The sequence below is a fragment of the Podarcis raffonei genome, chromosome 7 (genome assembly GCF_027172205.1).
Source record: "Podarcis raffonei isolate rPodRaf1 chromosome 7, rPodRaf1.pri, whole genome shotgun sequence".
NCBI classification, from domain to species: Eukaryota; Metazoa; Chordata; class Lepidosauria; order Squamata; family Lacertidae; genus Podarcis; species Podarcis raffonei.
In genome coordinates, this window is record NC_070608.1 from 16,381,730 (window position 1) to 16,407,511 (window position 25,782).

The following is a 25,782-nucleotide window of genomic DNA, read 5'->3' on the forward strand; positions in this document are numbered from 1 at the left end:
GGACAGTGTTCTCGAAGCTACAAACATGAGTCTGACCAAACTGTGGGAGGCAGTGGAAGACAGGAGTGCCTGGCGTGCTCTGGTCCATGGGGTCATGAAGAGTTGGACACAACTAAACGACTAAACAACAACAACATTCCTCATTCAGGGGAAAAGCCAGAACACGGTTGTCCATGTGTGTGCACGTGATTCATGCATGGGTGCGGGCTGACACAGGAGGATTTTGCTTTTGTTATGAGTCTTGGTCCGCCTTCCACAGCATCATGTGCTGGGAGCTGTTGCCCCTTGCAGCTGCTTGGTGTTTGCCTTCCTCATGTCCCTGCCCATTGGGAGTTCCTTATCCCCTCTTTCATGCTTCATGCATTCATGACTGTATATGCTGCAAGTGTGTTAGCCTTGACACTTCTGAAGTCTGGAGACAGGCCAGGAGCTTTGTGAAATGCAAGTCTCTGGCTCAGACCCAGTGGAGGGGGGGGATGGAATGAAGAGATGAAATATCAAAATGCTCTGAAGAACTAGCACATAGGAATCGGCTGTTGCTTATTCAGATAATTAGTCCCTCAAACACTACACAACTGATGCAGAAGAGGGTCTTCATCTCAGTTGCTGCAACCCACTTTCCCCAGGAAACCCCACCAGGTACCAGGTTCATCAGCTTTCTTGGTTTAAGTGATTTTTCTGCATTCATTGTATTATTTTAATGCACTGAGAGAGTTCTACTGAAGGGCAGCTAAATGAAAAAAAAAATCAATGAAATAACCTGGTACTTTCTGCTCCAATTGGTAATGATCAAGCAGAGACCCTTTGCAGCCCATGACGTTCTTTTAACTGCAGGTGCTCAGGACTGAACCAGGGAGCCTTCTGGATCATAGCTGTCAACGTTTCCCTTTTTAAAAGGGAAATTCCCTTATTCCAAATAGGATCCCTCGCAAGAAAAGGGAAAAGTTGACAGCTATGTTCTGGATACAACAGCATGTGGCTTAACACCATGCTATGACCTTGCTGGTTTTACCTGGACTAACACCTCTCTGTCTACATCAAAATACTCATACACTGGCAAAGCACCAAATGCAGAAATAATAAGCGTTTTGAATGAAATTTCATTGAGAAGGTTTTAACCAAAAGGGCAAATTTTCAGATCCATTTCTGTTCTTAGGTATGAGTGTAAATATTTTACAGCTGTTTTATTAAACAGTTAACTTCAAAGAAGTGAGTTTCTTTCTTTCTTTCTTTCTTTCTTTCTTTCTTTCTTTCTCTCTCTCTCTCTCTCTCTCTCTCTCTCTCTCTCTCTGTGGAAACTCTTTTCTGTATAAATGAAGGTACTTTTTAACTTCAAAGCCCACAGTAATATATTACCCTGAAGGTCACAGTTAAAAACCTGTCAATATATGTATTCATAGTAAATCAATTTCAGTTACATCAATGCAAAGTCTGACGGGAAAAATTCCTCACTATTGATCCGAAGGAGAAGCCGATATTGTTGAAATTATTAATTATTGCTGGATCCATAATAAAAAGGCCAGTCTGGGTTCTGTGCTTTATGATCATGTCAAATTAAAAAAAAAGAACAACAAATCATTTCCTTCCCTGAGATGCTGTACATCTTCACACATCTCGGCAATAAAAGGTGTTTCATAACACTGTTGACTGCCGGCGTGTAAATGAACAAATGAAGGGTGTTCTGTCAGATGAAGCATAAAAGCCATTAGCAATGCACTTTTATTTGAATGGAGCAACATTAATTTTTAAAAGGACATAACCTGAGACTTCTGCAGAATGAGAGTAGAGAAGGAAAACACGGAAAATACAAACAAACCTTTTTGGAGCATGTTTGTGGCAGCTCCACATGGACATAGCAACACATAGCTTGGGCTGGCTTGATTTTTAAGAGTGGCAGAGGATGTGATTAGGGACTGAGTGATGTGGTTGGTGCCAATAGCACTTTGGTTATCAGGTAAGGTATTCTGTTGATGATGAAAAATTGGGAGCAAGGCTGACAAGAGGTGGGTACAGGAAGTACTGATATACTTGGCGCACAGCCAGTAGTGGCCCCAGACTCAGATTTCTTTCTTAAAGTACGTTTCTAGCTTTCCTAGAAATAAAGTTATGAAACAAAATGTGCAGGCACCCTGTATGTGATTTCTATGAGATGAATCGCACTGGCTTCTCCCACCTTTCCATGCTTTTATCCAATGAGCGTAGTCAGTGCTGTGATTGGCAGGTGAGTTGTTTTGACGCCAGACAGTAGGAATCCCTGTGGTCTTAAAGAGCTGGGGTTTTCTCCTTCCCTTTAGCGTACTTCCCTCCCTGCTTCTGTCTCTTTCTCTAGTCCTAAGCTCTGGCCTAGGGAGAGTCCTGAGGGCCAGATAGAAAGGCTAGGAGGGCCGTGTTGGCCATGGAGAAGGAGAGACTGTGAAGTTGGTCAGAGATGAAAGAGGAGCTCTGCCATAGGAGAATGTTAAACTAGGGTATGTGAGGAATATGCAAGGAATGGTGCGAAATCCTTTTGAATTGTATGTGGGGAGGGCAATCGTGGGGGGTTGTGCGCCTTGTACATTCAGCTGTGTGGGTGCAGTTTTGGAGTTTGGGCTCCAGAGCCTGTCTTCAGAGTTCCAGTCACTTATTTGTACCCAAATTAGCATGCTTGCTCATTCTTTTAGGATAATAATATCCCGCTTTATGGTCCGATAGGCTCTCAAAAGTGGCCTCATTACGCAAAAAAATCATATTCAGGTGCGGTATCAGGAAGCAACAAGTTGTCCCATTGGTATCTGAACCACACAGGTCGAATTTCCTGCCTTCGGCCTTGGCCTTCTCTGGTGTCAACCATCAGCCTCCGACTTCTATGCCGCAGAGCCTGAGACTCTCAGCCCATGAAGCAGACAAGTCTTCCCTTGCTGGTAGTCCCTGGGCAACAGCTCCCACACTGAGGCAAAAGTAGCCAGCCCGTAATTGAGGCAGGTTTTTTCTTGCTCCGTGATATATGTTAGGTTTGTAGAATCATAGGAAGCTGCCTTATACTGAATCAGACTCTTAGTTGATCTTGCTCTGCATCGTCTATAAACTTTCTGGCAGTAGCTCTTCAGGGTTTCAGACAGGAATTGCTCCCAGTCCTACTTGGAGGTGCCAGGAATTGAACCTGCATACAAAGCACATACAGAGCTACCGTATTTTTCGCTCCACAAGACACACTTTTTTCCTCCTAAAATGTAAGGGGAAATGTGTGTGCGACTTATGGAGCGAATGGCACTGCGCAGAGAGGGCCACCTTAACCTCCCTGGGTTGTTGTGTGATAGCCCTTGATTAGCCACCTGAGCAACTTGACAAACAGACAGGAGAACATTATTCTTGTTTTCCCTCTTCAGTCAGTCTTGGATTCCATCACTGCCCAAACCCTGTGCCTCTGTCTCTCCAAACTGCCAGATGATCCCTTTTTTCCCCCCCTCGGGCTTTCTGTGAGAGAATGAAATCCAAGCACTAATGCCTGTTAAAATGCTTCTCCTGTTCACTTGCAAAATCAAGCTTTTGAAAAGAGGCGCTACAGAAATAAAAGATTCAGAATATTTTTTTTTCTTGTTTTCCCCCTCTAAAAACTAGGTGCGTCTTATAGAGCGAAAAATACGGTATATCCCTTCCCCACATTCCAAGTTATCTGGATAATGCCTTGGTTTTCAACCAGTGTGGCCATGGTACCCTGGGGTGACTTGGGGAATGTTCAGGAGATCCAGGGTGTGTGTGTGTGTGTGTGTGTGTGCATCCTTTCATTAACTTGCTGCCTATATTTTCCTGCGTTATCTTTCTCTCTTCCTCTCTGAGGAAATTTCAGGGGAGCTGGCAACTTTAACTTGCATCCAATTATCTTCCTGAAATAAAACAGTGGCAAAAAAGAAGAAGTGGGAAAACGCTTTTGCATAACTGTTTATCCCTTAAAATATTCCCCCTACACACACACACACACACACACACACACACACACACACACCCTCCACAGCTTCAGTAACTAACAGTTCCTTAGTTTTATACAGAGGGCTTGAGAAATTCAAGAAAATAACAAAATGAGGGGTGTGTGTATGTCTGTTCTCTATAAGGAGGGATTTAAAAATAACCCTGGAAGTGTTTCTCTCCTTCTACCTCCAAAATCCCTCCCTTGAGAACCACTTTAATATTGGGATCAACTTCCCAAGCGTAGGAACATATTCTCTCGATTCCTTCTCTTCTCTGGGCTCACATATGCAAAGTCAGTCTGAGTGTGTGTTTAAACAGCAACAACAAAACTCGAGACGTTTCTCATATGGAGCATTGCCCAGAACTGCCATATAGAGATAACACATTTAAAAGAGAGAGAACGTTGCAGAAGTCATCGTTGAAATCCTTCATTAACAGCAGTTCTATCACTGAAAAGGGTCGGGCAAACTTTAGTGAACTTTCTGCTGAATAGCTCATCCTCCATTAAAATACCAATATTCTGTCCTCAGTTGCCTACATTTGGGGAATAAAACTCATTGTGAAACAGCTAAGTGTAAATGGCACAATCCCCCCCTTTTTTTTGAAGGTTTGAAACTCCTTTAAGAGAATATCAACCACTTGTACCTACATTTCTGAAGGACTAAGTATTGGCAAAGTTTAACACGGCTGCTTTCTCCTCCAGTGAGAGAACCATAGGAGGCAGCTAATTAGATTTTTATGAACCCGCTCAGTGCAAATTGTTGCAGAACCTCCAGTGGCACTTTACAAAGCTGCGGATGGTTATGAGATCAGATTGCCGCCTCAGTCCTGGGAGTGCGAGGCTCCGCAGGAATCCTTCGATACATTAAGCAGAGCGAGGTGGTGGGATTCTGAACTGCATCCATAAATACTGCAGGGTGGTTGGGTGCGTGCGACATTATCGAATGCTCGCTTCTGTAAAGTACAGTGGTACCTCAGGTTACATACGCTTCAGGTTACATACGCTTCAGGTTACAGACTCCGCTAACCCAGAAATAGTACCTCGGGTTAAGAACTTTACCTCAGGATGAGAACAGAAATCGTGCGGTGGTGGCAGTGGGAGGCCCCATTAGCTAAAGTGGTGCTTCAGGTTAAGAACAGTTTCTGGTTAAGAACAGACCTCCAGAACGAATTAAGTTCTTAACCCGAGGTACCACTGTACTCCTTGCAAGTAAACTAGCACGTGAAGGAGAGGGATTTGTCAAACCCAGTGGGTGCTGCAGCCCTCCAGGAAGGGCTGCTTCTCAAGTGCTAGAGCACAATCTTGGCAAGTAGAAGGGCCCCAGATTTAATCGCCAGCCACATCCAGGTTGGGCTGGCAAAGACCCCTGTATGAAATCTTGGAGAGCCACTGCCATCCACAGTAGATAGCGCTGAGCTAGATGGGCCAGTGGGTCTGCACAAGGCAGCTTTTGTTCTTTCCTACTTCACTAGTGGGACGCGGGTGGCGCTGTGGGTTAAATCACAGAGCCAAGGAATTGTCGATCAGAAGGTTGGCGGTTTGAATCCCCACGACGGGGTGAGCTCCCGTTGCTCGGTCCCTGCTCCTGCCAACCTAGCAGTTCAAAAGCACGTCAAAGTGCAACTAGATCAATAGGTACCGCTCCGGCGGGAAGGTAAACGGCGTTTCCGTGCGCTGCTCTGGTTCGCCAGAAGCGGCTTAGTCATGCTGGCCACATGACCCGGAAGCTGTACACCGGCTCCCTCAGCCAATGGAGCGAGATGAGCGCCGCAACCCCAGAGTCGGTCACGACTGGACCTAATGGTCAGGGGTCCCTTTACCTTTTACTTCGCTAGTGCTCTTCAGTAATATCCAGGACAAGGGAAGTGCTGTGAAGTTTGTGTTTCATGGGTAAATGGTCACAGGTTCAATATCTGACATCTCCAGGTATGTCTGGGAGAGACTCCTACCTGCAGTGGTGTAGCATGGGGGCCAAGGGGTGGTTGCCCAGGGCGCAAAATGGTTAGCGGTGCAAAATTCCAACACCTGTTGCTGCCCCAATACAGCTTCGCGCTTCCGTTGCTGGGCTCTGTTGAAAACGGCTTCTCCATGCAAACCAGGAAGTGACCTCTCCAGACAACGGAGCGACTCTTCTTCTCTTGTCTCTGTGGCTGCCATCTCCTGGGTGACTCGGACACCACTGAGCAGTTGAATGTGCATGCGTACTCCGGTTGTTTCCCTTCTCTCCCAACCTTCCCTGTGGCCCCGGGCACTGGCAACCCTCACTATGTCACTGCCTGCCTGATACCTGAAAGAGCCCCTTCCATTCAGAGGAAGCAACACTGAGGTACATGAGCCACGTATAAGGTAGATGTATAAAGGGGAGGGCACTTCTTACGTTGCCCCCATGCAAGTTGTGTGTGTGTGTGTGTGTGTGTTTAAATCAAGGGAAACTACGCCGCCGTTGCTACTTGCAGTTTGAACTGGTACAGCTGGAAAACCTCCCACCAGAGTCTGCCACCTCAGCTTGTGTGACTAGCTCTTAGACGTGAAGGGAAGATTAATTGGGAAATAAGGCTCGTGAACTTTTATTTTTGCCCCAGAGCCAGCATGTAATATACAAGAAAGCAATGCCTCCCTGATTTTGCTTAATACCTTTCTGAAGCCAGTTATAATCCTGTCCTTTGTAAGGTATGGTCAAGTATACCCTTCAGTACAGGGTTTTGGTTTTTTTTAGGTTGGGGGGAGGAATGCATCCCTTTCCTTTCCTTTTGTCCCCCTCCCCTAAGAGCTTACGAGTTGTTGATTTTCTTCTTGTGTCGCTTGGCTCTTGTAGGACGAGAGAGATTAAATGACAGCTCTTTATGTCCTGTCTCCCCACCATATGGGATTGTACATACAGTGCTAGATGCTTAAATTGGATTCATCTGTGTACTTGGCAGAAATCCAGTTTATATGGCCGTGGGATAAAACCTGTAATGCTGAGGCTTGGTTGGCGTTGCGTTTGGGGTTTTCTTTTTAATGGGGTTGGAGAGAAATCTGGCAGGCACTCCCATCTTCAAAACTGGGGCCACATTACACATTTTAATGTTCTCTCACAGGAGAAACTCCCTGGAAAGCGCTCCCAGTGTCTGCAAACCTGGCAAAATAGGTACATGTGTGTTGGCTGATTGGTTATTTATTTGTGAATATATAGATATATAGATATATATACATAGATAGATATAGATATTTAGATATATAGATATATCTCCCCGCAGATTTACAGCCAAGATTGGCTCCCAAAGTTGCTTGCAATTAATGCCTACATAAATTGTTGTTGTTGTAGTATATTTATTTATTTATACCCCGCTTTCCCCCCTGCCCTCAAGGAGGCTTACAGATAAAAACAGTGATTTTTTTTCTTTAAAAAAATTGTTTAAAGTTAAAGGGACCCCTGACCATTAGGTCCAGTCGTGACCAATTCTGGGGTTGCAGCGCTCATCTCGCTTTATTGGCTGAGGGAGCCAGCGTACAGCTTCCGGATCATGTGGCCAGCATGACTAAGCCGCTTCTGGCGAACCAGAGCAGCGCACAGAAACACTGTTTACCTTCCCGCCGGAGTGGTACCTATTTATCTACTTGCACTTTGACGTGCTTTTGAACTGCTAGGTTGGCAGGAGCAGGGACCAAGCAACGGGAGCTCACCCCATCGTGGGGATTCGAATCGCTGACCTTCTGATTGGCAAGTTCTAGGCTTTAACCCACAGCGCCACCCGCGTCCCTCTGGATAAAAATAAAAACCACTAAAAACATAGAAAACTTTCCCCTCCTGCATTCAAATTGTCCCCCCTCCCTTCCGTTATCCGTATTACCCACAATGAAGTGTTGCCTTTTCACTGATGTTTCTGCTAATCACGGTTAAAAGAGGGGCTGCTAACTTGGTATGAGCTACCGATGAGCTACTCTAGATGGTCAGGTGTAGGGCTCAGACTGCGCACATGCATGGAAGAATGCACGAAGGGGGCTGTTCTGGCCAGCCCCGCCCCCCGGTGAACACCAAGACATGTGTCGAGCTCCTTCACACGTCAGTCAAAAGCACAGTCACTGCAGGCCATGGTTGCTACCATGGCTGGATTTAGGTTTGATGAGGCCCTAAGCTACTGAAGGTAATGGGGCCCTTTATATCTCCAGCTGTCCTTTGTCAACAACAAATTGTCGCTGTTTTCTGTGTTGAATATATGCTATATGGTACGGTAATTTACGGACCTAATAGGTATCTAAAGCCATTTGCACATAACAAAATATGTACAGTGGTACCTCAGGTTACATACGCTTCAGGTTAAATACGCTTCAGGTTACAGACTCCACTAACCCTGAAATAGTGCTTCAGGTTAAGAACTTTGCTTCAGGATGAGAACAGAAGTCATGCTCTGGCGGCGCGGCGGAAGCAGGAGGCCCCATTAGTTAAAGTGGTGCTTCAGGTTAAGAACAGTTTCAGGTTAAGAACAGACCTCTGGAATGAATTAAGTACTTAACCCGAGGTACTTACTTTTATCAAAGTAATTGTTGAACTGAAATACAATTAAGAAGTATATTAATAGTGAAATACAATTAAGAAGAAGTATATTAATAGTGAAATATAATTAAGAAGTATATTAATAGAGACTCTTGAGAGTCCCATGGACTACAAGAAGATCAAACCTATCCATTCTTAAGGAAATCAGCCCTGAGTGCTCACTGGAAGGACAGATCGTGAAGCTGAGGCTCCAATACTTTGGCCACCTCATGAGAAGAGAAGACTCCCTGGAAAAGACCCTGATGTTGGGAAAGATGGAGGGCACAAGGAGAAGGAGACAAGAGAGGACGAGATGGTTGGACAGTGTTCTCGAAGCTACCAGCATTAGTTTGACCAAACTGTGGGAGGCAGTGGAAGACAGGAGTGCCTGGCGTGCTCTGGTCCATGGGGTCACGAAGAATCGGACATGACTAAACGACTAAACAACAAAAAATATTAATAATGAAATACAATTAAGAAGAAGCATATTAATAGTGAAATAATTATTAAGTGATATTTTAGGGAGCAGGCGGGGCCCATTACTTACATCATAGGAGCCTACACATCACAAAACACTGTTACTGTATGTAGGTTTTATTTTATTTTATTGTTTTTTATGTTATATTTTGGAAATGTGCATCCAGATTTTTCCCCCTTTAATTTTTTGGGGGGCCCCAAGAGAGTGGGGCCCTTGTTTAGCTTATACGTAAATATGGCACTGGTTGCTACGCACATTGGGGGTGGAGATGCCCCCCTCGCTCCCCCCACCAGATACATGATCAGTGGGGGACGGTCTTGGCTGAGCCCCCTCCCCTAGCTCTTCATGGGAATCCAGGCACCAAACATCCACAGACCAGGAGACGGAAAATAATGCCCATGTGGATTTGTGGACTAGGCTGTCTGCGGTTGGATAGTGGCTGGATTTTAGCAGCCACTTTTACAGGTAAAAAGTGCAAGGAAACTGCACCCTTCTCTGCAGCAGGGCCCACGGCTGTGGTCTTCAGTATATGCCTGGGTTTTCCTTTCAGCTGACAAATCACACATATCCTGCACCGGAAAACCTTTTTAAGAAAACAATGAGAGCAACAACAACACTTTTATTTCCTTTGCATCTCGCCTTAACGAGCAACAGTAGAAATTTAGTGATTTAGATCCTTACTTATATTGAAAGCTTGTGTGCAATTACTTGCACCTGCTTCTTTGCCCCAGGCATCAACGTGAACTTAACACATAGAACCAAGCTCTGTGGCGATGCCGTTTTTATTCTGTGGACCTGCCTTAATGTAGCTTTTTCCTTACTTCTGCTGTGCCTCGATTAAATCAATCTGTGGCGTAGGGATTCTGAGCTTAAGTGTTGCCGTCGTCACTTTTAGAATAGGCAGGGGCATCGGTTAACCCACCTGTGCAATGTGAGCAAGGAACCGTGTGTGATCAGGGATGAAGCTCTACCTCTCTTTCAAATCAGAACCAGTGAAGGCGGTGAAGGTCCTATGTGAGTGCCTGGAGGCGGTTGGAGGATGGATGGCAGCTAACAGATTGAGGCTGAATCCTGACAAGACAGAAGTACTGTTTTTGGGGGACAGGGGGCGGGTGGGTGGGTGTGGGGCACTCCCTGGTTCTGAATGGGGTAACTGTGCCCCTGAAGGACCAGGTGCGCAGCCTAGGAGTCATTTTGGACTCACAGCTGTCCATGGAGGCGCAGGTCAATTCTGTATCCAGGGCAGCTGTCTACCAGCTCCACCTGGTACGCAGGCTAAGACTCCACCTGCCCACAGACTGTCTCGCCAAAGTGGTGCATGCTCTAGTTATCTCCCGCTTGGACTACTGCAACGCTCTCTACGTGGGGCTACCTTTGAAGGTGACCCAGAAACTGCAATTAATCCAGAATGCAGCAGCTAGACTGGTGACTGGGAGTGGCCACCGGGACCACATAACACTGGTCCTGAGAGATCTGCATTGGCTCCCAGTACGTTTCCGAGCACAATTCAAAGTGTTCGTGCTGACCTTTAAAGCCCTAAATGGCCTTGGTTCTGTATACCTGAAGGAGCGTCTCCACCCCCATCGTTCAGCCCAGACACTGAGATCCAGTGCTGAGGGTCTTCTGGCGGTTCCCTCATTACGAGAAGTGAGGTTACAGGGAACAAGACAGAGGGCCTTCTTGGTAGTGGCACCCGCCCTGTGGAACACCCTCCCTTCAGATGTGAAGGAAATAAGCAGCTATCCTATCTTTAAAAGACATCTGAAGGCAGCCGTGTTTAGGGAAGTTTCTAATATTTAATGCTGTATTGTTTCAACACTTGATTGGAAGCCGCCCAGAGTGGCTGGGGAAACTCAGCCGGATGGGCAGGGTATAAATAATAAATTATTATAATATTATTATTATGCTGTACCTTGTGACCTTCCTGCTGTTGCTTGTACTACAGTTCCCACCATCCCTGGCCATTACCCATGCTGGCTGGGGTTGATGGGAGTTTGAGTCAAGTCACGTCCTGTGGGTCACAGGTTCCCCAAGCCTGCTATACCTGTTTAATCAGAAGCCGAATCCAAGGGACTCTTTAGAAAAGAGATTTAGGATTGCAGCCCTGTACCCCCCCCCAATTAAGATAACGAGCTCCTTCTGCTGCTGAAATATTTATTCTTTTGCACTAGGTCTCTTCCGCATTGATTTCCTTTTTCCTTTCCTTTCTCCTTACTTGCTATTGTAATTTTTGCTACCATTTGTGTTTAGTATTCCTCGAGTATTCTTCATTGTCTGCTGGTATTCTTCCTCTCTATTGAATTGTCACTGTACTACTCAAGGTATGTGTTCCGCAGCAGCTTTTGGTCTTCATTAATAATACAGTGATACCTCGGGTTAAGAACTTAATTCGTTCTGGAGGTCCGTTCTTAACCTGAAACTGCTCTTAACCTGAGGTACCACTTTAGCTAATGGGGCCTCCTGCTGCCGCTGTGCCACCGGAGCACGATTTCTGTTCTCATCCTGAAGCAAAGTTCTTAACCCGAGGTACTATTTCTGGGTTAGCGAAGTCTGTAACCTAAAGCGTATGTAACCTGAAGCGTATGTAACCCGAGGTAGTGGCTAAGACTGATCTGTACGTGGGCAGGTATGTTCATTGTACTTTCTACCATGTTGGCCTTGGACAGGATTGCCAAATGGGGCCAAATTTTCAGCAATCCTTTGTTTTTGTTTTTCTGATAGTGTACGTATTCCCCCATCCTTTTATAAAAATAAGGGCTTGCCTGTGATTATTAAAATTGTAAATATCCTTTATGAATAAGACCAGGGCTTCCCCGCCCCCAGTGGGAACTTATCAGAACTGAGTTCCAGCACCTCTCAGGTGGGTCCCATTGCCATTATAAGAGAACAAGGGAGGCATTTGTGTGAGTTCCGGCACCTCTTTTTCTGGAAAAATAGCACTGAATTAAGATGACACCAACTGCTTGGTTTCATGCAGAGAGGTTGCATCTGAGGTTGCATAGCCCAGTTCAGACTGTGGATAAGCTTAGTGCAAACATGAAGCAAAATAAGGTGCTGGAATAGGCTACAGGTTGGGCGGTCGCATTTTTGAATGCTAATGTCAGCCTCCCCCAGCCTATTGGCCAGAAGTTACTAAAATGAATATGGACGCAACTATTCAAGAAAGCGAAAGTGAATTCTTGTCATCAAATAGATCAGCCAGATTAGAACCCTCTTTGAATACCAATGTGTGCTCGGGCATCACACCATCAATTACTGCATCGAAAGTCAGGTATTCGGCATAAAGCTTCGGGGAAAACTCAAAGTTTTAAACCCAAACAGTAATTAAACCTGAGGGTCTGACGACTGAAACCCAGATATTATCTCTTTAGAAAGCCTGTTCAGCAGCCGGTTTGAGGTTCCCATGCCAGCACACTGTAATATATAAGTTAATAAGCACTTGCCATTGATGCTTTCTGCAGGAACCATTTAATTTTTTAATCATATCTTTAATTTACTGTTTATACTTTTATCCAGCTTTTTGTGTGTGCACACTCACAATCAAGTGGGAGTTAGGGTAAATCTGAGCTCCCTAGAGAATAAACAGTGACCAATCTGGAGGGTATTGCTCTTGCTAAAATCGATTGGGCTTTTTTTTTACCTATAATTATCCTGCAATAACTGGCATATAATCATATATATATATTACATATATAGAAAGTGCTTTTCCAAGCAGCAAGCAACATCATGTTATCCCCCCCCCAAAAAAGTGGGTGTCTTATTCTTAAGAACTGGTGCAGATGTTCTTGCAACTGCTCTCCCACACACAAAAAGAACTGCTCATATGAGTAGTGTCCTTGCATGAGCGGGTACAGCATGGGAGATATTTATTTTCCCGATCCTAGGACAGAGAAGGGCGATCTGCATCCAAGAATATCACCTTTGAGCTAACTTGAAATGTGTCAGAGCAGCCACGTGTATTACGCTCTATGTGGGGCTGCCTTTGAAGGTAACCCAGAAACTCCACCCCCATCGTTCAGCCCGGACACTGAGGTCCAGCTCTGAGGGCCTTCTGGCGGTTCCCTCCCTGCGAGAAGTGAGGTTACAGGGAACCAAGCAGAGGGCCTTCTCGGTAGTGGCGCCCAACCTGTAGAATGCCCTCCCAACAGAAGTCAAATAAGTAAACAACTATCTGACTTTTAGAAGACATCTGAAGGCAGCCTTGTTTAGGGAAGTTTTTAATATCTGATGTTTTATTCTGTTTTTAATATTCTGTTGGGAGCCGCCAGAGTCGCTGGGGAAACCCAGTCAGATGGGCGGGGTCTGAATATTATTATTATTATTATTATTATTATTATTATTATTATACAAAATTTACTTTTGAACACCTCTTAAGAACCTATATGTTTACCCAAGCTTTCCTGGACTCAGACATCATCATCACCACCATCAAAATAATTTGCTTTGCTCACTGAGCTGCAGTTGTACTTCATTTGGCTTTTGCAACATTACTATTATTACTTCCTTGTTTTCAAGTAAAGCAAGTGTGGAGGGAAGCAAATCTGAGCTTTGCCTAAGGGTATTCTGCTGCTTTTGAGCAGTCACTGCCTTCCCCCAGCCGCCTGGCTCACTTCCAATACTGGGTGTTATTTATTTAATTTTTTAACACCGCTAGATTGTTTGAAAATACCTCAAAGTGGTTTACGAAGAGTTGCCAGGGATCAAACCTTTGGCCTTCTGTCTGAAAAACCTGTGCTGTTCCACTGAGCTATATGGCCCGTGCCCATCTCAAGGCTCTTTTTATAGCATCATTATATTTCATTAGTGTCCGGGTTTCCTTGTGGAGAAACTCTGACCCTATCCTCCTCCCGAAAAATACAAAGGACGTCCGAAAAAGAAATACCGCAGTTTAGAGTAGGCCAATTTCATTTTGGAAAACAACCCCCCTAAAATGCATAATCACATGTTTTTGACCCATCGTACGCCTCCGACAGGCAGAAAAGCCAAGATTCAGTGCAAGTGGACTCCAGGTAGTAAGTAGCGCAGCAACTGGAGTCAAAACAAGATCTTTACATGCTGCAACCAATAAAAGGCTAGTGGCCGTGTAGTGTTGGAAACTGTTTAAAATTACAAAGCTGTGAAATGGTAGGTTTGCGAAAGGGGTAAAATATCTCTTTTCTGATGATGTTCCATGGCTAGCTGCAGAGTCTTCTGAGCATCCACAGGTGGGTTGTCTGCATAGATTTCTGAGAAATTGATCCAGTATCGTTGCTTGTTTGTTTGTTTGACAGGTGTTATACACTGCTTCATCCATAACCTCTAAACCATTTACATAGAATAGTAAATGTTCTTGGGGGCTTTTCCCGCCTGCATTCACTCCATAAGATGCACACACATTTCCCCTTACTTTTAGGAGGGGAAAAGTGCGTCTTATGGAGCGAAAAATACTGTATCTTGTTTGGCCCTGACTAAACATGGTTTTACAGGTTGGACTAGAAAAAGTTGGCCAGGCGGCAATTCTGCTTGCAACGTAGGCAAGACACAAAAGTCACAATAATTTTTTCCCAAATTTTGATGCAGCTCCACAGTTGCGCTGGGCAGCCCCTGGGATTAGCTGCAGTTATTGGACTGATGTAAAATGCAGCATGCAAATGTGACCTTCAAATCACATCGTCTTCCGTATGGTGACCTTTCCGGTTTCTGAATGCAGTTCTTTCTCTTCTGTTTCTTTCCTTTTGATTAAACATACCCAATTCCTTCCCCTTTCCCCTTTGTATGCCTTGCGTGGCGAAGCCTTATTATCTAATTGGCTTGCCTGCGTAGAAGTGACCAGCTGTTAAGTGTGGAAATTGCTCATATGTATGGAGCGTCACGTTTTTGTTAGGTTTAGTCATTCTTAAGCTGCTTCTCAGGCAAATTCCTGAGGTTCTTTACAGTAAAAATAAAATACTGTAATAGAAGAATTCAGAAGTGCGCTATAAAACATCAAACAGTCCAACAGCAGTGAGACCCTACCTCCCAAAAAAGCACAGTGAGAGCCCAAGCCAATGTCACGCTGATGGCAACCGTAGGAGGCAGGTGCATAGCTGAGAAGAAGAAGAGTTTGGATTTGATATTCCGCTTTGTTGTTGTTGTTAAGTCGTTTAGTCGTGTCCGACTCTTCATGACCCCATGGACCAGAGCACACCAGGCACTCCTGTCTTCCACTGCCTCCCACAGTTTGGTCAAACTCATGCTGGTAGCTTCGAGAACACTGTCCAACCATCTCGTCCTCTGTCATCCCCTTCTCCTTGTGCCCTCAATCTTTCCCAACATCAGGGTCTTTTCCAGGGAGTCTTCTCTTCTCATGAGGTAGCCAAAGTATTAGAGTTTCAGCTTCAGGATTTGTCCTTCCAGTGAGCACTCAGGGCTGATTTCTTTAAGAATGGATAGGTTTGATCTTCTTGTAGTCCATGGTACTCTCAAGAGTCTCCTCCAGCACCATAATTCAAAAGCATCAATTCTTCGGCGATATTACGCTTTATCACTACCAAAAGGAGTCTCAAAGCAGCTAACATTCTCCTTTCCCTTCCTCCCCCACAACAAACACTCTGTGAGGTGAGTGGGGCTGAGAGACTTCAAAGAAGTGTAACTAGCCCAAGGTCACCCAGCAGCTGCATGTGGAGGAGCGGGGAAGCGAACCCGGTTCACCAGATTACGAGTCTACCACTCTTAACCACTACACCACACTGGAGGGGCAACAGGACATCTCCAGAGCATCAGTTTCCCTTGACACATTGCTTGGATGGAAGAAGCACCTCCAAGACAAGTTATCTGTGGTCATCCTGGACTCCAGATTACCTGATCTAGCTGAGCTGAGGTGCTGTTAATATTCGGGAGGGGGGCATTGCAGAGCAGCAATGATCAGGCCAGAATAATAAGTGCAGAGGGTAAGGCAGCGGAGCCCTAATTCAAAACCTCAAAGCAAAGGTTGCTAGTTTCCTTGCTAATTCAGAGGTTTTGTGTGTCCTGGTCCTTGCAAATCTCTGTTCCCTTTCGTATTTGAAGAAGGATCTTATAACGAAGCACAAATACTCCCTTTGGCACCTTTGGTCCCAGCGACAGTCTGTGAGGTTTTCTGTTCAAGTCCCAGAGTCTCTAAGAGAAGAAAAATTGTTTCTGCTGGTTTTGTGTTCTAATGCCATTGTGATGGTGAGGGGGGAAAGGTACAGACCCTATCAGATTTCTCCCTCCCCTCAGTCTTCGGCTTTCCTTTCTGTTTCTTTTATACAAAGATGAGTTAACGTTAATTTAATTACCTTACAGCTTCTTAAACAGTACCACACATAAGAGCTGAAAACCATACATTTCCCCCCTCCTCTTTCTCTGGGGAAAAAAAACATATATGAATCATTTGACCACAATTACCATTTCCCCCCGTTAGAGAAAGCACCTTGCTGTCTATTACATAAAGTGATTTATTAGTATGTGGGGCAGACCGTTTGAGACACAGTGTCTGCCTAACCAATGAGACATGGGTAATTGCACAGCACGAGGCCTCCAGAAACAAATTATATTTGGCATTTAATATAAACCCAAATACCTAAGAAGTAAAAACACAATGTCTGTAAAAACAGAACAAAAACAAAACACCAAGTCACAACACAGGGGGCTGTATTGAATGATCTACTCAGAGTAGACTCATTGAAATCAATGGACATGGTGTAACTTGTGTCCATCAAATTCAGTAGGTCTTCCCTATGTTCAAGACTAGTCCTACTCAAAGTGACCTATTGAAGCTAATGGGCATTACTAACTGAAGCCAATGAATTTCAGTGGATCGACAGTGAGTAGGACTTGGCTGAACGCAACTTATTATCATCATCAGTATTGTGGCGTGTTTTCCTTCCTTCATCTTCATTTTTGCACACCGCTGCCCCATGGGTATTGGAGGAAACGGGCCAGTCTTTGTGACAACTTCCTAAGCATGGGTTGTAATCAGATCTCTTTTTTAAACAAGCCTTTTCTCCCAATTACCTAGAACCATAACTAACTCAGAACTAATGGTCGTAGTTACAGGGAACCCGGCAGAGGGCTTTCTCGGCAGTGACGCCCTCCCTGTGGGCGATAGCTTGCAGCTCTCCATTATGGGAACGAGCCCTTCACAGCAGTCAGATCTTTGAAATGTTGCAAGGCATGGCTAGCCTAGTGCAAGCCTGAAGGCAGAAGCAGTCCTTTCTGCACCTTTCTGCTGTTGCTTTGCATTTGTTCGCCATCAACGTTGAGGACGGCGAAACAGTTAATTCATTTTGCCATCAATTCCCGCACCCTCCCCCCTTTGCAAAAGTGATTTGACACAGTCTAGCAGGGTGCTGTTATTGAAAAATTGAAGCACCAGGTGTGATTAAATAAGATCACACATTTCATTCCCTCTTTAATTTCACATCAGTCTTCAGCAGCTGTATCCTCGTGCTTCCCTACAGCCAGAGAGCCACGCCGCATTAATAGCAGACGTCTCATTGTACAGCACGTTCCATCAGCTGACGGTCGATCGAAGCTGTCCATGAACGCAGTTATTTGTTTTGATGGGCCAGGCCTGCAAACCTTCCTGCGCTCTTCCCTTTTTTTTTGCTGGAGTTAAGGGATGGGCTGCTTTATTGTCATCATCAGAGGTGGGCTTTGGGGACATCCTCGAGGCTGTGTCTGGCTGGACCAGAGCCAAGGGCCTGGAGGGGAGGGTGTGCCCTCCAGTTTGGGGTCCCTCAATCTTGAGGTCAGTGAAGTTGAAGCCTGAAGTGTAGCAAAACAGGTACTGCTCTGTTGGCATAATTGTCCCATAGGTAGGCCCAGGATTTATAGAACTCCAAACCCTTCATTTGCTTAGCTGAGAACATCATTTGCTTTGCATGTCCTAGACTTAGAGGAAATCCATGACATCTCCAGTTGACCAGGATCAGGTAGCAAGCGATTGGGGAGCGGGAACCTTCTGGCTGAGACCCTAGGAAACCACTACCAATCAGACTAGGCATTTCTCATCATCATCATCATCAAACCTTTATTGGCATCACTTACAAACATTCAGAATGAATAGGCCAGTGCAATCTCGTCGCCATTTCAACAATACAGTCATTTGCCAAAGGGAAGAAAAGGCGAGCAATCAATTTCATCTCTGTGGGTCTCCAGCAAGGGCAGGATCCTGTAATGTCCACCTTCTCCACACGCTGCTCTATCATGGCCCCTCTTTTTTTTCTTTTTCTTTCTTGATGAATAAGTCATGGTTTTATGCTGCTGCCGTAATTCACCCAATAATAGCTCTTTTTTTCCTTTTTCTTTTTTCCCCTGTCATCTTTTTTTCTATAGCAAAGTAATAATCATAAATATTTTGACAAAGTAATAATAATAAATAAATAATAATAAAAATGTGCACCCCACCACTGAGACCATTCCATTGTAACTATCCAACCTCTCAATATTTCAACACCTCTTGTGATGGTTTGACCCTTTTCCATTTTAACAGTACAAATTCTACAAACACCCTCCATATCTCCTCAAAACCATTTCTCCTGCATATTCCCCATCTTCCCTTAGTGACACATGTTAATTTATCATTAATAGATATATCCCACACCACTTTATACCATTTTATATTCAGCTTGCGGCTTCCACTTCCTAGCTATAATAATGTGTGCAGCTGTCAGTAAATTTGTGAGCAAGTCCTTCCCAGCCTGCGAACCTTCCACCCCATTGTAAATTAATAATAGTGCTACCTTTGGACTTTCAGTCAGCTTTAACCCAGTGATTTCCATTATCTCCTTAAACACCCTTTGCCAAAAAAAAAAAAAGGTACATATTTACACCACCACCACATGTGAACATAATTCCCTGTTTCCTGGCATCCCCGCCAACATAACACCGAATATTCTTTGTTTATTTGATTTAATCCGATTGGTGTTAAATACCATCTCCAAACCAATTTATAATAATTTTCTTTTATTCTTATAGACAGCATTTTCAACGGACGTTTCTCCCATAATTTCCCCCAGCTGTGACTATCTATTTGCCCTGCCCACACCTCTCTTAATTGATCTTCTTGAGCCTCCATTTCTATTAATATTTTATGTCTCCTCTTACTGATTTTTTTTCTCTGAAATAAGAATCCTCAAATGTTTAAATGAATGTAGGAGGAAACCAGGAGAGTGGAGGAGCTAGCTAGAAGCCCTGCCCAAAGAAAGCAGGAATGCAGCAGAGCACACCAAGTCCTTCATGCCTAGAAGGACTTCCCATGGTCAGCCAGATGGACGGAGTCATCCAGAAGGTTCTTCACGGAGAAGGCTGCTACCTGCAGTTCAGCGATTTACCACCTGGGGGGGCCACACATTGGTTCCAGCAGGTCCTCCCTCACATGTGCTTAGAGTGGAGTACTTGGAAGCATTTGAAGCTGAGCTATACTCATAGAGTGTTACTTGCTCAAGCCTGCATATTTGGACCAGTGAGTCCACAAAGATTTAGACCAGTAAATCCACCGAAAATAAGGCGGAAATAGGAAGCTGAAGAGATTCTTTGCTGGTGGAAGTGGGTGCTGTTCAATTCTTCGTTCTCAAATCTGCCCTGAGTATTCTTAGTTTATTGTAATTTGTCTACCCCCCATCTTAAAGCAAACTTGCTCCCAAGGTGAGATTCTCGAGAAGGCAAGAAGCACATGTTATTAAATTAATGGGAAAGTTTCCTTCTCAGTTGGGGAGAGCAGGACAAATAAAACCACTTTGACCTTTCTTTCCCTGCATGAGACAAATTAAGCTCCACAGTTCCATCATAAATGGAATCTTGTAGCAAGCATGTAATTTGACTTGCATGAAATGCACATTTTCTTAATGTCTGCACCCTACGTAACTGGAACGATGTTCTCTGGGATTTTTTCCCCGGCAATGAATATCAAATTAGCACATGCTTTTTACTGAGCTTTTGCTAAGTAAACAGGCAGCTGCTTCCACTCAGAGCTCTCCTTCTCTGTCACCGTTTTACTTAGCAGTGTAGTTTTGGGTTGACTGGATGGAGTTACCAAATAAGGACAATAGTGTGCAGTGTAAGAAGTATTGATAACTTTGAGAGTATCTGGTGAAGAAACTTGTTTCTCAAAATTAATATTTAAAATGGGCAGACTTATAGTCCTTTCGAAGTTCGTCATCTCTCAGGACTTGAGATATAAAGCTGGTGTCCTCTAGATGTTGTTGGACTTCAGGTCCCATCACCCCTGGCCTTCGGTCAGAACTTCTGGGAGTTGGAGTCTGACAACATCTCGAGAGCCAACGGTTCCTTCAGGGATGTCAGAGCTAAATGCAGTAACAGCCCCACGGGTCAAAGGAAGGAATTGAGATAGACCAGCCATATTGACACCCTTGGCTCTTCCAGGTCAGCTTTACTAACTTGGTCTGAGAAACTTGGAGGCTCTGTTCTGGTTGACAGTGGACTGCCTCTCCCTGTCTCCTCCTCCATTCTTGCCTTGCACCCAACAGGAGCCAAGTATGACACCATAATGCATCTTGTTGGCATCAAAGGAGGGTGACAGCAAAGTTTCCGAGAGAGGAAAAAGTGTGTTTTCAAGTCAAGTACCTATACAGAAGAATTATTGTATAGTTAACCTTGTATCAATGATCCTGGCAGATTGCTTGGATAGCTATGAATCTGGGAAATAGCTTAAGCTCTCCCCGCACCCTGCTTGCTGCAATGATAGATGATCCCTACTGTCACAAGGCTGCTGGGAGGGTTCAGGTTCCCTAATGTTGTGAGACACGCCGAGCTAAAAGCTATTAGAGCAGTGCGGAGCTGCTTGTACTAATGTTTTAAACATTGCATCTGTATTAGATTGGATTTTATTGACCTTATTATCTGGAGATGGTGTTTAAAGGTGTATGCATTACATGGGTCTTGGGGAAACCTCTGCAGCATCCATGCTGTGGCTGGAGTTGTTCTCCCAGGTCTCTGCCTAACATGCTGCTGTGCGGAGCATCTATTGGACAGCAATAGATGCTAGCTATTAGAGAGGGATTAAATGCAATGAGTTGGAACGCTACAGTGAGCCTTCCCCAAACTGCGAAACAAATGATTTGGAGATTTGAGCTTCCCTAAGCATAACTATGACCAAACAACGGTTGACATAGTGTCTGGAAAGTAGGGCAGCTCTTTGGTCCTGGGTGTCAAGACTGCAAACTGACTGTCAAGATCTTTTAACCATAGCTGTCCTTTAGGACAGCATCTTAAAAAGCAGAGACATCACATTGCCAACAAAGGTCCGTATAGTTAAAGCTATGGTTTTCCCAGTAGTGATGTATGGAAGTGAGAGCTGGAACATAAAGAAGGCTGATCGCTGAAGAATTGATGCTTTTGAATTATGGTGCTGGAGGAGACTCTTGAGAGTCCCATGGACTGCAAGAAGATCAAACCTCTCCATTCTGAAGGAAATCAGCCCTGAGTGCTCACTGGAAGGACAAATCCTGAAGCCGAGGCTCCGATACTTTGGCCACCTCATGAGAAGAGAAGACTCCCTGGAAAAGACCCTGATGTTGGGAAAGATGGAGGGCACAAGGAGAAGGGGACGACAGAGGACGAGATGGTTGGACAGTGTTCTCGAAGCTACCAGCATGAGTTTGACCAAACTGCAGGAGGCAGTGGAAGACAGGAGTGCCTGGCGTGCTCTGGTCCATGGGGTTACAGAGAGTCGGACACGACTAAATGACTAAACAACAACAACATCCTTTAGGAACTAAGCTGTTCTTATTTGCCTTGGCAATCCCAGCTGAGTTGTTTGACCATATTTAGAGATAATTCCAGTTTTGGCCCAAGGCTTATATCCAAAGAAGTCATCCCATTTGTGCAAACACTTCCACCTGTGCAACAGGCCCACCTCACTCTCTCTTCTCCCCACACCCTCAGCTCTCCAGATCTGTTCTGGAGAACATGGAGAACTCTTAGAGCAGATGGGAGGAAAAGAAGAGGAAGTCCTTGCGCCAATAGGGTCCTTCTGCAATGCCAGTGCTATTGTTGGTTTTGATGTTGCGATCTTCCTTGAAGACTAGACTGGACAGTTGGAAGGGCATGCTTGGCATGTTTAAAACAAATCTATAAATATTTCAAGTTAGAAACACCAAAATATGTAAATTCAAATATTATTATCACTGTATAGTGACATCCCCAGAAATTAACCCCAAACTTGCTTCAAGCCAAGGTTTAGGTTAGGACACCTGCTGATCTGCCACTTCACTTCCTTGGTTATAGAATAAGCTCAACCGGCAATTGTCAGTGGAGCTTTAGTTAGGGGTATTTCTTACCAGGCAGGAGGGGTGTCTTCACAGTGCAACAGATTTCTATTGGAACTCTTTATATTGGAGCAGACAGACAGAAAGAAAACAAGCTGTTGTGCAATAGAAAACGAGTTCCACCAGGTGGTAAGCAAATGGAAGCGACTAGAGCAGCCCCGGCCACCATTTGTGACAGCTGCTACCTGTGCCCCCTGCCGGAGTGAGGCTTCCCAAAGCTGCCACTCAGCAGGGTGCCTTAAATGACTCCCAGATGAGCGTTGGCTTCGTGGTGGAGTGCCTTTCGCCTGATCTTCTCCTGGGGGGGGGTGGCAGGGTGCACAGTTGCCCTGCCCCACAGACTCCTCCAATACTGAGAGCCAGTTGAGGTGCTCACACCCCACCGCAAATGAAAAATATAGATGGGGGGTGGTGAGGAATCAGCCCTTAACACTAGCTGAGTTGCAGCAGACATAATGAAGTGTGAAACATGCTGTTCCCAGTCGGCATGCCATGCTGCTTTAATTTGCAGAATATATAATTATGCAGCATTAAAATTTCAGGACCTTAGTCTTTGACAGAAATTGAAATGAAAACAGACAAATGCATGAGTCAGAAAGACAATTGCTGCGATCGGAATAGCTCAGAGTATGGCGCCGGCGCCGCTTTCTCTCTTGCGAGGCTCTCGTGGCCTGATCTCTGCCCTGGTAAATACTTGCTTGCTTACTGCACCACCGGTGGGCGGGCAGCTTGTCTAAAGTGGGAAAACATCATGAAAGGGAAAGGCTGCCGTCTGGTTTCCACAATGTCGCTACATGTAATTAGCGCAATGTGCGCACTGCCAGCATGAGCATAGGCGACAGTAAGCCACAGGTGTGGGATTTGTGTGGAGAAAGACAGGCACCGGTTCCTCGTGCTATTCTGGGCTGCATCAACAGAAGTATCGTGCCCTGATCAAGGGACTTCATACCCCCATTCTATTCTGTCTTCGTCAGATAGCACCTGGAATACTGTGTCCAGTTCTGGCGCCACAATTGTTGTCAAGCTGGAAAGTGTGCAGAGGAGGGCAACCAAGAGGATGAGGGGTCTGAAAACCAAGCCTTGTGAGGAACGGTTGAGGGAGTTGAGTGCAGTCTGGAAAAGAGGAGACTAAGAAGAGCTATGATAGCCACCTTCAAATATATTTTTTCTGTCTTTATGATATATGGTTTATTTTTTTATTTTTTTAGCAGTTTTATTCGAGTTCGGGATTTTTACATACATTATATTATCTCCTTCCAATTTTTATATTTCCCGTACAATTTTTCCTTTCCCTCCCTTCCCTCCCCCCACCCCCATATCCATTGGAAGGGTTCAAACAATTATCCTCAGCCACAGGCATAGCGTCCTTAGTTTCCATCAAACGTCTTTTGTTCCAGTAGTTTTTATCCATTGAAGATAGGGTTCCATCTGTTCCTTATCATGGTGGACGTGACCTTCCACGTTGTTTCCTGTGACATGACTGTGACAATGTCCGACTGGATAAGTTCAAACAAATAACTATTCCATGCCTCTACTGTCCATTTTTCTCTATCTTTCCAACCTAAAGCTATTGTTGCCTTTCCCGCTAATATCGTAGCTTTGAAGGTAAACTGGTCACCTTTCTCTATAGCCGTGTTTCCAAGTAGACCCATTGCCATGAAATCAAAGTCTATTGAAAGCTTCACTTTAAAATTTTCATTAATAACCTTTAGGGTTTTATTCCAGAATTCCTTTACCTCTGGGCATTCCCAGTACATATGGGAAAACCATCCCTTGGCTTGTTTACAGTGCCAACAGTTAGAATTCAATCCTGCTACCATATTAGCTATCTGGGCCGGAGTTCTGTACCATTTTAGAAAGAATTTTATTTTTTTATTTTATTTTTTTAAAGAAATTTATTAAATTTTCCAATTTTTATACAAACAAAAAAACAGACAAAGAGATTTAAAAAAACACATATAGTTCATAAATCATACTTTTCAATAACAAATTTCTCTGACCTCCTCATACCTCCCCTTCTTGTATTCCATTTAAGATTGTTTGTTCAGCAAATCCTTAACTTAAAGCATTACAGCTTATAATATCACCTTATTTTCTATCCAAACCCTTTTTTCTATAATATCACCTTATTTTCTATCCAAACCCTTTTTTTTCCATCCATGTTTCTTTATATCATTACAGCTAGAAACCACTCAATTTCAATCCAACACCATTCAGCATTCCTTAATTTTACAATATTTCTGTAAGTAGTCCTTAAATTTTTTCCAATCTTCTTCTGCCGACTCTTCTCCCTGGTCACGGATTCTGCTCGTCACCACTTGGCCGGCCATGCCCAAGAGAAAGGCCTCTGGTTTCTTCAAGAAGGTATATTTAAATACCTTTTTCAATTCATTATATATCATTTCCCAGAAAGCCTTAATCCTGGGGCACGTCCACCAAAGGTGAAAGAATGTACCTTCATTTTCCTTACATTTCCAACATTTATTGTCGGGCAAATGGTAGATTTTTGCGAGCTTGACTGGGGTCATGTACCACCTGTATATCATTTTCATAATATTCTCTCTTAAGGCATTACCTGCCGTAAATTTAATCCCGGTGGTCCACAACTGTTCCCAGTCAGCAAACATAATATTATGTCCAACGTCTTGTGCCCATTTAATCATTACAGATTTAACCATTTCATCCTGAGTATTCCATTTCAACAGCAAGTTATACATTTTTGACAACGTCTTAGTTTTGGATTCTATCAATTCTGTTTCCAATTGGCCAAGTGGTGCCAAAGAAGGACAGAACTTTTTTTATGTATGCTACAACAGCAGCAAGAATACTCATCGCAAAGTATTGGAAGACGCAAGATCTACCCACCCTGGAAGAATGGCAGATGAAGCTGATCGACTGTATGGGACTGGCAGAATTGACGGGCAGAATCCGTGACCAGGGAGAAGAGTTGGCTGAAGAAGATTGGAAAAAATTTAAGGACTATTTACAGAAACACTGTAAAACTAAGGAAAGTTAAATGGTGTTGGATTGAAATTGAGGGGTTTCTAGCTGTAATGATATAAAGGAACATAGATGGGGGGGGAAAGGGTTTGAAAAATGAGGTAATGTTATAAGCTGTAATGCTTTAAATGAAGGATTTGCTGAACAAATAACCCTAATTGGGATACAGGGAGGAGAAGTATGAGGAGGTCTGAGAAATTCGTTATTTAAAAGTATGATTTATGAACTTTATGTCTTCTTTTAATGTTTTTGTTTGTTCTGTTTTTGTTTGTTTGTTTAAAAAATTGGAAAATCTAATAAATATTCTTTAAAAAACAATTCTGTTTCCAATTTAGATTTTTCCACCTGGAAACCAACTTTCTCATTTTAGAAAGAATTTTAATTCCAGCTCTCTAAATTTGCTTACTTTAATCTCATCTGTTCCTTTGCCACCTTCAAATATCTTAAGGGCTGTCACACAGAAGACAGAGCAAGCTTGTTTTCTCCTGCTCTGGATAGGACCCGAACCAATGGCTTCAAGTTACAAGAAAAGAGATTCTGACTAAGCTTCAGGAAGAACTTTCTGACAGTA

General features: G+C 44.1%; 1 protein-coding gene across 3 annotated transcripts in view; it reads left to right on the plus strand.

The window, feature by feature from the left end:
* SAMD12 (sterile alpha motif domain containing 12) overlaps positions 1 to 25,782 on the plus strand; it is a 202,676-nt gene that overhangs the window by 93,241 nt on the left and 83,653 nt on the right. The gene's annotated exons all lie outside the window — the stretch shown is intronic.